The sequence below is a fragment of the Lolium perenne genome, chromosome 1 (genome assembly GCF_019359855.2).
Source record: "Lolium perenne isolate Kyuss_39 chromosome 1, Kyuss_2.0, whole genome shotgun sequence".
Taxonomy (NCBI): Eukaryota; Viridiplantae; Streptophyta; class Magnoliopsida; order Poales; family Poaceae; genus Lolium; species Lolium perenne.
The window spans coordinates 144,321,449-144,335,869 of NC_067244.2; positions in this window are offsets into that span (position 1 = coordinate 144,321,449).

Here is a 14,421-nt window from a genome sequence, read left to right on the forward strand (position 1 = left end):
TTTCACTATCTCTTCGCCGAACTAGTGCACCTATTAGGTGTGTTGGGGACACAAGAGACTTCTTGCTTTGTGGTTGCAGGGTTGCTTGAGAGGGATATCTTTGACCTCTTCCTCCCTGAGTTCGATAAACCTTGGGTGATCCACTTAAGGGAAACTTGCTGCTGTTCTACAAACCTCTGCTCTTGGAGGCCCAACACTGTCTACAAGAATAGAAGCACCCGTAGACATCAAGCACTTTTCTGGCGCCATTGTCGGGGAGGAAAGGTAAACGGCACTCACACACCGGATCCCGGCAACGAAGCTATTTTCTGGCGCCGTTGCCCGGGAGGAAAGGTAAAAGGCACTCATACTCCGGTCCCAGGTAAAGTACTTTTCTGTTGCCGTTGTATGTGTGCTCAAAGCTATTTCCTTTAGATCCTGCAATTGCATCTTTTTGTTTCTTGTTTACACTAGTTAGGCATAATGGACAACAATGAGCTTCTTATTCTATTTCCTGATTTAAGACATGGATGGTTTGATGCGAAAATTAAAAAACCTATGGAACATATTAGTATGAACGCTTTGAACACCATTGTTGCTAATGATATGGAAAATTCTAAGCTTGGGGAAGCTGGCTTTGATGATACTTTGCCTCCTATTTATGATGATTATAATGATATTGGTCTTTTAGTACCGCCTGTTATGGAGGATAAATTTGATTATGATTATATTATGCCTCCTATATTTGATGATGAGAATAATAATGATAGCTACTTTGTTGAATTTGCTCCCACTACAACTAATAAAATTGATTATGCCTATGTGGAGAGTAATAATTTTATGCATGAGACTCATGATAAGAATGCTTTATGTGATACTTCTATTGTTGAGTTTGTTCATGATGCCTCTGAAAATTATTATGAGAGAGGAAAATATGGTTGTAGAAATTTTCATGTTACTAAAACACCTCTCTATATGCTAAATTTTTTGAAGTTACTCGTGTTTTATCCTCTTATGCTTGTCACTTTGTTCTTCATGAATTCATTTGTGTACAAGATTCCTTTTCATAGGAAGAATGTTAGGCTTAAATTTGTTTTGAATTTGCCTCTTGATGCTCTCTTTTTCTTCAAATACTATTTCTTGCGAGTGCATCATTAAAACCGCTGAGCCCATCTTAATGGCTATAAAGAAAGCACTTCTTGGGAGATAACCCATGTGTTTATTTTGCTACAGTACTTTTGTTTTATATTTGTGTCTTGGAAGTTGTTACTACTGTAGCAACCTCTCCTTATCTTATTTTATTGCATTGTTGTGCCAAGTAAAGTCTTTGATAGCAAGGTTCATACTAGATTTGGATTACTGCGCAGAAACAGATTTCTATCTGTCACGAATCTGGGCAGAATTCTATGGAGGTAACTCAGAAAAATCTGCCAATTTACGTGCGTGATCCTCAGATATATACGCAACTTTCATTCAATTTGGGCATTTTCATCTGAGCAAGTCTGGTGCCACTTTAAAATTCGTCTTTACGAACTGTTCTGTTTTGACAGATTCTGCCTTTTATTTCGCATTGCCTCTTTTGCTGTGTTGGGTGGATTTCTTTGTCCCATTACCTTCCAGTAGCTTTGTGCAATGTCCAGAAGTGTTAAGAATGATTGTGTTATCTCTGAACATGTGAATTTTTGATTATGCACTAACCCTCTAATGAGTTTGTTTCGAGTTTGGTGTGGAGGAAGTTTTCAAGGGTCAAGAGAGGAGGATGATATACTATGATCAAGAAGAGTGAAGAGTCTAAGCTTGGGGATGCCCCGGTGGTTCATCCCTGCATATTTCAAGAAGACTCAAGCGTCTAAGCTTGGGGATGCCCAAGGCATCCCCTTCTTCATCGACAACTTATCAGGTTTCTTTTCTTGAAACTATATTTTTATTCAGTCACATCTTATGTACTTTACTTGGAGCGTCTGTGTACTTTTGTTTGTGTTTTTGTTTGAATAAATGCTTGTGTGGGAGAGAGACACGCTCCGCTGGTTCGTATGAACACATGTGTTCTTAGCTTTTAATGTTCATGGCGAAGGTTGAAACTGCTTCGTTCATTGTTATATGGTTGGAAACGGAAAATGCTACATGTAGTAATTGGTAAAATGTCTTGGAAAATTTGATACTTGGCAATTGTTGTGCTCATGTTTAAGCTCTTGCATCATATACTTTGCACCTATTAATGAAGAAATACATAGAGTTTGCTAAAATTTGGTTTGCATAATTGGTCTCTCTAAGGTCTAGATAATTTCTAGTAAAGAGTTTGAACAACAAGGAAGACGGTGTAGAGTCTTATAATGTTTACAATATGTCTTTTATGTGAGTTTTGCTGCACCGGTTCATCCTTGTGTTTGTTTCAAATAACCTTGCTAGCCTAAACCTTGTATCGAGAGGGAATACTTCTCATGCATCCAAAATCCTTGAGCCAACCACTATGCCATTTGTGTCCACCATACCTACCTACTACATGGTATTTCTCCGCCATTCCAAAGTAAATTGCTTGAGTGCTACCTTTAAATTTCCATCATTCACCTTTGCAATATATAGCTCATGGGACAAAATAGCCTTAAAAACTATTGTGGTATTGAATATGTACTTATGCACTTTATCTCTTATTAAGTTGCTTGTTGTGCGATAACCATGCTCCTGGGGACGCCATCAACTCTTTGTTGAATATCATGTGAGTTGCTATGCATGTTCGTCTTGTCTGAAGTAAGGGCGGTTTTCACAATCAAACGGTCTGAGTATGCATACTGTTAGAGAAGAACATTGGGCCGCTAACTAAAGCCATGAATCATGGTGGAAGTTTCAGTTTGGACATAAAACCTCAATCTCTTATGAGAATATTATCTGTTGTTGAATGCTTAAGCATTAAAAGAGGAGTCCATTAGCTGTTGTCTATGTTGTCCCGGTATGGGTGTCTAAGTTGAAGAATGATCAAAAGCGAGAAATCCAATGTGAACTTTCTCCTTAGACCCTTGTACAGGCGGCATAGAGGTACCCCTTTGTGACACTTGGTTGAAACATATGTTATGCAATGATAATCCGTGTTAATCCGAGCTAATTAGGACAAGGTGCGGGCACTACTAGTATACTATGCATGAAGCTTGCAACTTGTAAGATATAATTTACATGATACATATGCTTTATTACTACCGTTGACAAAATTGTTTCATGTTTTCAAAATAAAAGGTCTAGCACAAATATAGCAATCGATGCTTTCCTCTTTGAAGGACCATTCTTTTACTTTTATGTTGAGTCAGTTCACCTATCTCTTTCCACCTCAAGAAGCAAACACTTGTGTGAACTGTACATTGATTCCTACATACTTGCATATTGCACTTGTTATATTACTTTACATTGACAATATCCATGAGATATACATGTTATAAGTTGAAAGCAACCGCTGAAACTTAATCTTCCTTTGTGTTGCTTCAATACCTTTACTTTGATTTATTGCTTTATGAGTTAACTCTTATGCAAGACTTATTGATGCTTGTCTTGAAAGTACTATTCATGAAAAGTCTTTGCTTTATGATTCATTTGTTTACTCATGTCATTACCATTGTTTTGATCGCTGCATTCATTACATATGCTTACAATAGTATGATCAAGGTTATGATGGCATGTCACTCCAGAAATTATCTTTGTTATCGTTTACCTGCTCGGGACGAGCAGAAACTAAGCTTGGGGATGCTGATACGTCTCCGACGTATCGATAATTTCTTATGTTCCATGCCACATTATTGATGATATCTACATGTTTTATGCATACTTTATGTCATATTTATGCGTTTTCCGGAACTAACCTATTGACGAGATGCCGAAGGGCCAGTTGCTGTTTTCTGCTGTTTTTGGTTTCAGAAATCCTAGTAAGGAAATATTCTCGGAATCGGACGAAATCAACGCCCAGGGTCTGCTGGCGCAAAGTTGACGTGGGAGTTAGAGATCTCTGTGGTGTAGCTTTTCTTCAGTTCCCCGGCAACGGCGCCAGAAAAAGAGCTTGATGGCGTGTAACTCACACGTTCGTTGGGAACCCCAAGAGGAAGGTATGATGCGCACAGCAGCAAGTTTTCCCTCAGAAAGAAACCAAGGTTTATCGAACCAGGAGGAGCCAAGAAGCACGTTGAAGGTTGATGGCGGCGGGATGTAGTGCGGCGCAACACCAGGGATTCCGGCGCCAACGTGGAACCTGCACAACACAACCAAAGTACTTTGCCCCAACGAAACAGTGAGGTTGTCAATCTCACCGGCTTGCTGTAACAAAGGATTAACCGTATTGTGTGGAAGATGATTGTTTGCAGAAAACAGTAGAACAAGTATTGCAGTAGATTGTATTTCAGTAAAGAGAATTGGACCGGGGTCCACAGTTCACTAGAGGTGTCTCTCCCATAAGACAAACAGCATGTTGGGTGAACAAATTACAGTTGGGCAATTGACAAATAAAGAGGGCATGACCATGCACATACATATCATGATGAGTATAGTGAGATTTAATTGGGCATTACGACAAAGTACATAGACCGCCATCCAACTGCATCTATGCCTAAAAAGTCCACATTCAGGTTATCATCCGAACCCCCTCCAGTATTAAGTTGCAAAGCAACAGACAATTGCATTAAGTATGGTGCGTAATGTAATCAACAACTACATCCTTAGACATAGCATCAATGTTTTATCCCTAGTGGCAACAGCACAACACAACCTTAGAACTTTCTGTCACTGTCCCAGGTGTCAATGCAGGCATGAACCCACTATCGAGCATAAATACTCCCTCTTGGAGTTACAAGCATCTACTTGGCCAGAGCATCTACTAGTAACGGAGAGCATGCAAGATCATAAACAACACATAGATATAACTTTGATAATCAACATAACAAGTATTCTCTATTCATCGGATCCCAACAAACGCAACATATAGAATTACAGATAGATGATCTTGATCATGTTAGGCAGCTCACAAGATCCGACAATGATAGCACAATGGGGAGAAGACAACCATCTAGCTACTGCTATGGACCCATAGTCCAGGGGTAGACTACTCACACATCACACCGGAGGCGACCATGGCGGCGTAGAGTCCTCCGGAGATGATTCCCCTCTCCGTGAGGGTGCGGACGCGATCTCCTGGATCCCCCGAGATGGGATCGGCGGCGGCGGCGTCTCTGGAAGGTTTTCCGTATCGTGGCTCTCGGTACTGGGGGTTTCGTCACGGAGGCTTTAAGTAGGCGGAAGGGCAAGTCAGGAGGGGGCACGGGGGCCCCACACCACAGGCCGGCGCGGCCAAGGGGGGGCCGCGCCGCCCTAGGGTTTGGGCACCCCGTGGCTCCACTTCGTTTCGTCTTCGGACTTCTGGAAGCTTCGTGGCAAAATAGGCCCCTGGGCGTTGATTTCGTCCAATTCCGAGAATATTTCCTTACTAGGATTTCTGAAACCAAAAACAATGACAAAGAAGCGGCACTTCGGCATCTTGTTAATAGGTTAGTTCCAGAAAATGCACGAATATGACATAAAGTTTGCATAAAACATGTAGATAACATCAATAATGTGGCATGGAACATAAGAAATTATCGATACGTTGGAGACGTATCAGCATCCCCAAGCTTAGTTCTGCTCGTCCCGAGCAGGTAAAACGATAACACAGATAATTTCTGGAGTGACATGCCATCATAATCTTGATCATACTATTTGTAAAGCATATGTAGTGAATGCAGCGATCAAAACAATGTATATGACATGAGTAAACAAGTGAATCATAAAGCAAAGACTTTTCATGAATAGCACTTCAAGACAAGCATCAATAAGTCTTGCATAAGAGTTAACTCATAAAGCAATAATTCAAAGTAAAAGCATTGAAGCAACACAAAGGAAGATTAAGTTTCAGCGGTTGCTTTCAACTTATAACATGTATATCTCATTGATATTGTCAACATAGAGTAATATAATAAGTGCAATAAGCAAGTATGTAGGAATCAATGCACAGTTCACACAAGTGTTTGCTTCTTGAGGTGGAGAAAAATAGGTGAACTGACTCAACATTGAAAGTAAAAGAATGGTCCTCCATAGAGGAAAAGCATCGATTGCTATATTTGTGCTAGAGCTTTGATTTTGAAAACATGAAACAATTTTGTCAACGGTAGTAATAAAGCATATGTATCATGTAAATTATATCTTACAAGTTGCAAGCCTCATGCATAGTGTACTAATAGTGCCCGCACCTTGTCCTAATTAGCTTGGACTACCGGATCATCACAATGCACATGTTTTGACCAAGTGTCACAAAGGGGTACCTCTATGCCGCATGTACAAAGGTCTAAGGAGAAAGCTCGCATTGGATTTCTCGCTATTGATTATTCTTCAACTTAGACATCCATACCGGGACAACATAGACAACAGATAATGGACTCCTCTTTTATGTATAAGCATGTAACAACAATTAATAATTTTCTCATTTGAGATTGAGGATATATGTCCAAAACTGAAACTTCCACCATGGATCATGGCTTTAGTTAGCGGCCCAATGTTCTTCTCTAACAATATGCATGCTTAACCATAAGGTGGTAGATCGCTCTTACTTCAGACAAGACGGACATGCATAGCAACTCACATGAAATTCAACAATGAATAGTTGATGGCGTCCCCAGTGAACATGGTTATCGCACAACAAGCAACTTAATAAGAGATAAAGTGCATAATGACATATTCAATACCACAATAGTTTTTAAGCTATTTGTCCCATGAGCTATATATTGCAAAGGTGAACGATGGAATTTTAAAGGTAGCACTCAAGAAATTTACTTTGGAATGGCGGAAAATACCATGTAGTAGGTAGGTATGGTGGACACAAATGGCATAGTGGTTGGCTCAAGTATTTTGGATGCATGAGAAGTATTCGCTCTCGATACAAGGTTTAGGCTAGCAAGGCTTATTTGAAACAAACACAAGGATGAACCGGTGCAGCAAAACTCACATAAAAGACATATTGAAAACATTATAAGACTCTACACCGTCTTCCTTGTTGTTCAAACTCAATACTAGAAATTATCTAGACCTTAGAGAAACCAAATATGCAAACCAAATTTTAGCATGCTCTATGTATTTCTTCATTAATGGGTGCAAAGCATATGATGCAAGAGCTTAAACATGAGCACAACAATTGCCAAGTATCACATTACCCAAGACATTAATAGCAATTACTACATGTATCATTTTCCAATTCCAACCATATAACAATTTAACGAAGAAGAAACTTCGCCATGAATACTATGAGTAGAAACCAAGGACATACTTGTCCATATGCTACAGCGGAGCGTGTCTCTCTCCCATAAAGTGAATGCTAGGATCCATTTTATTCAAACAAAACAAAAAACAAAAACAAACCGACGCTCCAAGCAAAGCACATAAGATGTGATGGAATAAAAATATAGTTTCAGGGGAGGAACCTGATAATGTTGTCGATGAAGAAGGGGATGCCTTGGGCATCCCCAAGCTTAGACGCTTGAGTCTTCTTAGAATATGCAGGGGTGAACCACCGGGGCATCCCCAAGCTTAGAGCTTTCACTCTCCTTGATCATGTTGCATCATACTCCTCTATTGATCCTTGAAAACTTCCTCCACACCAAACTTAGAACAACTCATTAGAGGGTTAGTGACAATAACATGTTCAGAGGTGAAACAATCATTCTTAACACTTCTGGACATTGCATAAAGCTACTGGACATTAATGGATCAAAGAAATTCATCCAACATAGCAAAAGAGGCAATGCGAAATAAAAGGCAGAATCTGTCAAAACAGAACAGTTTGTATTGACGAATTTTATCGAGGCGCCAGACTTGCTCAAATGAAAATGCTCAAATTGAATGAAAGTTGCGTACATATCTGGGGATCACTCACGTAAATTGGCATAATTTTCTGAGTTACCTACAGGGAAAACAGCCCAGATTCGTGACAGCAAAGAAATCTGTTTCTGTGCAGTAATCCAAATCTAGTATGAACTTTACTATCAACGACTTTACTTGGCACAACAAAACACTAAACTAAGATAAGGAGAGGTTGCTACAGTAGTAAAAAACTTTCAAGACACAAAATAAAAACAAAGTACTGTAGCAAAATGACACATGGGTTATCTCCCAAGAAGTTCTTTCTTTATAGCCATTAAGATGGGCTCAGCAGTTTTAATGATGCACTCGCAAGAAATAGTATTTGAAGCAAAAGAGAGCATCAAGAGGCAAATTAGGAACACATTTAAGTCTAACATGCTTCCTATGCAAAGGAATCTTGTAAATAAACAAGTTCATGAAGAGCAAAGTAACAAGCATAGGAAGATAAAACAAGTGTAGCTTTAAAAATTTCAGCATATAGAGAGGCATTTTAGTAACATGAAAATTTCTACAACCATATTTTCCTCTCTCATAATAAATTTCAGTAGTATCATGAGCAAACTCAACAATATAACTATCACATAAAGCATTCTTATCATGAGTCTCATGCATAAAATTATTACTCTCCACATAAGCATAATCAATTTTATTAGTTGTAGTGGGAGCAAATTCAACAAAGTGGCTATCATCATATATAGGAGGCATATTGTAATCATAAAAGAAATTTTTCTCCTCAATGCTTGGGGGACTAAAAAGATCATGCTCATCAAAGCCAGCTTCCCAAAGCTTAGAATTTTCCATAGCATTAGCAACAATGGTATTCAAAGCATTCATAGTAATAACATTCCCATTAGCATGCATATAAAGTTCCATGGGTTTTTTAATTCTCTCTTCAAACACATCATGTCCTAATTCAAGATAAAGTTCATAAAGATCTCTCATATTTTTGTTGTTTTCCATTATGCTTAACTAGTGAAATAAAAACATGCATGATATTAAGTAAAGTAAAACAAGCAACTAATTTTTTTGTGTTTTGATTTAGTGCAGCAAACAAAGTAGTAAATAAAATAAAGCAAGACAAAAACAAAGTAAAGAGATTGAGAAGTGGAGACTCCCCTTGCAGCGTGTCTTGATCTCCCCAGCAACGGCGCCAGAAAAAGAGTTGCTGGCGCAAAGTTGACGTGGGAGTTAGAGATCTCTGTGGTGTAGCTTTTCTTCAGTTCCCCGGCAACGGCGCCAGAAAAAGAGCTTGATGGCGTGTAACTCACACGTTCGTTGGGAACCCCAAGAGGAAGGTATGATGCGCACAGCAGCAAGTTTTCCCTCAGAAAGAAACCAAGGTTTATCGAACCAGGAGGAGCCAAGAAGCACGTTGAAGGTTGATGGCGGCGGGATGTAGTGCGGCGCAACACCAGGGATTCCGGCGCCAACGTGGAACCTGCACAACACAACCAAAGTACTTTGCCCCAACGAAACAGTGAGGTTGTCAATCTCACCGGCTTGCTGTAACAAAGGATTAACCGTATTGTGTGGAAGATGATTGTTTGCAGAAAACAGTAGAACAAGTATTGCAGTAGATTGTATTTCAGTAAAGAGAATTGGACCGGGGTCCACAGTTCACTAGAGGTGTCTCTCCCATAAGACAAACAGCATGTTGGGTGAACAAATTACAGTTGGGCAATTGACAAATAAAGAGGGCATGACCATGCACATACATATCATGATGAGTATAGTGAGATTTAATTGGGCATTACGACAAAGTACATAGACCGCCATCCAACTGCATCTATGCCTAAAAAGTCCACCTTCAGGTTATCATCCGAACCCCCTCCAGTATTAAGTTGCAAAGCAACAGACAATTGCATTAAGTATGGTGCGTAATGTAATCAACAACTACATCCTTAGACATAGCATCAATGTTTTATCCCTAGTGGCAACAGCACAACACAACCTTAGAACTTTCTGTCACTGTCCCAGGTGTCAATGTAGGCATGAACCCACTATCGAGCATAAATACTCCCTCTTGGAGTTACAAGCATCTACTTGGCCAGAGCATCTACTAGTAACGGAGAGCATGCAAGATCATAAACAACACATAGATATAACTTTGATAATCAACATAACAAGTATTCTCTATTCATCGGATCCCAACAAATGCAACATATAGAATTACAGATAGATGATCTTGATCATGTTAGGCAGCTCACAAGATCCGACAATGATAGCACAATGGGGAGAAGACAACCATCTAGCTACTGCTATGGACCCATAGTCCAGGGGTAGACTACTCACACATCACACCGGAGGCGACCATGGCGGCGTAGAGTCCTCCGGGAGATGATTCCCCTCTCCGGCAGGATGCCGGAGGCGATCTCCTGGATCCCCCGAGATGGGATCGGCGTTGGCGGCGTCTCTGGAAGGTTTTCCGTATCGTGGCTCTCGGTACTGGGGGTTTCGTCACGGAGGCTTTAAGTAGGCGGAAGGGCAAGTCAGGAGGGGGCACGGGGGCCCCACACCACAGGCCGGCGTGGCCAAGGGGGGGGGCCGCGCCGCCCTAGGGTTTGGGCACCCCGTGGCCCCACTTCGTTTCGTCTTTGGACTTCTGGAAGCTTCGTGGCAAAATAGGCCCATGGGCGTTGATTTCGTCCAATTCCGTGAATATTTCCTTACTAGGATTTCTGAAACCAAAAACAGCAGAAAACAGCAACTGGCACTTCGGCATCTTGTTAATAGGTTAGTTCCAGAAAATGCACGAATATGACATAAAGTGTGCATAAAACATGTAGATAACATCAATAATGTGGCATGGAACATAAGAAATTATCGATACGTTGGAGACGTATCAGGGTCCTATTTTTCCACGAAGCTTCCAGAAGTCCAAAGGGGAAACGAAGTGGGGCCACGAGGTGGGGACACAGTAGGGCGGCGCGGCCCAAGCCCTGGCCGCGCCGGCCTAGTGTGTGGCCCCACCAGGACTCCACCGACCTTGCCCTTCCGCCTACTTAAAGTCTCCGTCGCGAAAACCCTAGCACGTTCGACAAAACCAGAGAAAACCTTCCAGAGCCGCCGCCATCGCGAAGCCAAGATCTGGGGGATAGGAGTCTCTGTTCCGGCACGCCGCCGAGACGGGGAAGTGCCCCCGGAAGGCTTCTCCATCAACACCACCGCCATCTTCATCACCGCTGTTGTCTCCCATGAGGAGGGAGTAGTTCTCCATGGAGGCTCGGGGCTGTACCGGTAGCTATGTGGTTCATCTCTCTCCTATGTACTTCAATACAATAATCTCATGAGCTGCCTTACATGATTGAGATTCATATGATGATGCTTGTAATCTAGATGTCATTATGCTAGTCAAGTGGATTTTACTTATGTGATCTCCGGAGACTCCTTGTCCCACGTGTGTAAAGGTGACAGTGTGTGCACCGTGTGGGTCTCTTAGGCTATATTTCACAGAATACTTATTCACTGTTATGAATGGCATAGTGAAGTGCTTATTTATATCTCTTTATGATTGCAATGTGTTTTGTATCACAATTTATCTGTGTGCTACTCTAGTGATGTTATTAAAGTAGTTTATTCCTCCTGCACGGTGTAATGGTGACAGTGTGTGCATCGTGTAGTACTTGGCGTTGGCTATGATTGTGATCTCTTGTAGATTATGAAGTTAACTATTGCTATGATAGTATTGATGTGATCTATTCCTCCTTTCGTAGTGTGAAGGTGACAGTGTGCATGCTATGTTAGTACTTGGTTTGGTTATGTTGATCTGTTATGCACTCTAAGGTTATTTAAATATGAACATCGAATATTGTGGAGCTTGTTAACTCCGGCATTGAGGGTTCGTGTAATCCTACACAGTTAGTGGTGTTCATCATCCAACAAGAGGGTGTAGAATCTAGCATCTATTTATTTATTCTGTTATGTGATCAATGTTGAGAGTGTCCACTAGTGAAAGTATGATCCCTAGGCCTTGTTCCTAAATACTGCTATCGCTGCTTGTTTACTGTTTTACTGCATCTTTACTTCCTGCAATATTACTACCATCAACTGCACGCTAGCAAGCACTTTACTGGCGCCGTTGCTACTGCTCGCATTTATTCATACCACCTGTATTTCACTATCTCTTCGCCGAACTAGTGCACCTATTAGGTGTGTTGGGGACACAAGAGACTTCTTTCTTTGTGGTTGCAGGGTTGCTTGAGAGGGATATCTTTGACCTCTTCCTCCCTGAGTTCGATAAACCTTGGGTGATCCACTTAAGGGAAACTTGCTGCTGTTCTACAAACCTCTGCTCTTGGAGGCCCAACACTGTCTACAAGAATAGAAGCACCCGTAGACATCAGTTATCCTCCAAGCTTTCTTGTAAAATGTTATTCTGTAAGACAAGTTGCTCAAATTAGATGAATCAGAAACAAATTCATGCTTAATCATAGAGACTATGTCAAGTTTCTCTATGGGAAGTTGAATATCAAGGTGGTGCGGTTCTACACCATGCATAGCTAATAAACGAGAGGCGATGAGACCTCCACAAATTCCTCCCTTCTCACGGTTAGTAGCAAGTCTGTTGGCTATCAAAGCACCCAAGTTATAAGTATTATCACCTTGTAATGCAGCAGCTAGAAAGGCTAAATCCTGGATAGATATTTTACTTCCATTCTTTCTTGCTAGAACGCACTTGGTGATGAAATAAGCAAAGTAGCGAATAGCTGGGAGTTGAATGCTACTGATTTTACCACCATCCTCTGAGAAGCTTCTTCCATGACAAATCATCTTGAAGAGGTCCAAGAACTCTTGCGGCGATCCCCTTATCTTCTCGCATGATCCCCATTGCGGCACTCTAATTGCTGCACAAAAATCATTGAATGGCAAGTTGACAGTTTTATTATAAATTTTGTACTGAACCATGGGGTTAGATCGTGACCAATTGAATTTAAAATCCTGCACTGTGGCACCCCCGGGATCAGGGTTAGACAAATACCAGATCTTCGTCTGACATAAGCCTAACCTCGAGCTCGAGAGACTACAGTGAAGGAATCGGTAACACAACAGTGACTCTACGACTCAAAAGAATATATTACAACTCTTAGCAGAGTAAGATCCAAATTATTACACGCAGAGGTCACTGACCCAACATTCAACAAGCAACGGAAGCAAATTATGTTATTCTAAATAACAAGATAGCAAAGGGCTTAAGAAGCCATAACATAAAGCGACGTCCCAGCCCATAAGTCGCAGGCTGCTGCCTGGGAACTCCAAACTAACCGTCGATGTTAACGTAGAAACCACCTTCGGCTGTAGCGACTTCATCTGAAACAAAAGCATGCAAAGCTGAGTACAGGGACTCAGCAAGACTTAGTACAACCTTTTAGCAAAGCGGGTATGCAGGCTTTCTGGTAGATCTTCTTTTGCGTAAAGCCAGTTTTTCTTTGTAAGATAAGAGAGAAGAGAAGCTCGACTACTCAGAACGTTTGAAAGGGGATAAGAGAGCGACATCTCTATCCCTATTGATCATCATATAGTATCCACCAATCTTCATCATCTCGAACCACTATCCTCGGATCACCCCCTCAACACCCGAAGAAGGTGTCCGTAAGCACACATTGGTTGCCAAGTTTTACGATTAGGTTCATGTTCTCTATGATCTCCACGTCCGTTCCCAAGTCGTCCATAACCGTGGACACGGCTTTTCGAAAAGATTCAAAACCCTGCAGGGGTGCACAACTTTACCCACACGTGCCAACCGACTCTTAATGCCAATATATTAGCTCTCTTCCGTGGAAAGCCGGCAGAGGGTGGTCGACCACGACCTTTACCTTGCTGTCGCCGAGACCATGAGTCACGCGCTAAGGATTGTTCCGCCGTAACGGGTCAAGTCCCGAAGTCGGTCCTTAACGATGTGAGGCGAGGTGGGTTTCACCAGGGACTCTAACCCAAGCCACCTCGGCCACGCTTACCTACCTGTATGCTATGCACCTTTTCACAAACATTTTCAATGCATATGTCCAAAGAACGCGCAAACTATGTGACTCATGGAATCTACTAGGCAAGTTAGTGAGTCGAGAGGGTACCATAATAGGGCCTCGTGTGGTTGTACGCTCGGTCTTGGTTCAAGAGGCGAGAACTCGGTTCCTAGGGTCGGCAGAAACGAAACAACCCACCACATCCCAATGTGGCCTCTCGTCTGAGCCTTTAATCATGTTTATCATCATCTCTATACTTACCACGTCAACTTTGTCATGCTAGATTCATTTCATTGTAAGGCTCCAGTCCGAAGACCGGAGTAGTAGCGTAACAAACTAAGCATGGCTAAGCATAAGAGATAGAGGCTCTCGCGACGCACACATGCCAAACCTAGTTATGCTAGGAGCAGTGGATCAGGGTATCGAGGCTACAAAGGTCGGACATGCAACAGATAGGGTAACTCTATCTACCGATAAAAGACAGTTGAATCGTATGCGATATGTAGGAACCACAGATAAAACATTTCGAAAACATAGATGAACCAGGTTAGGGCTTGCCTTGTCC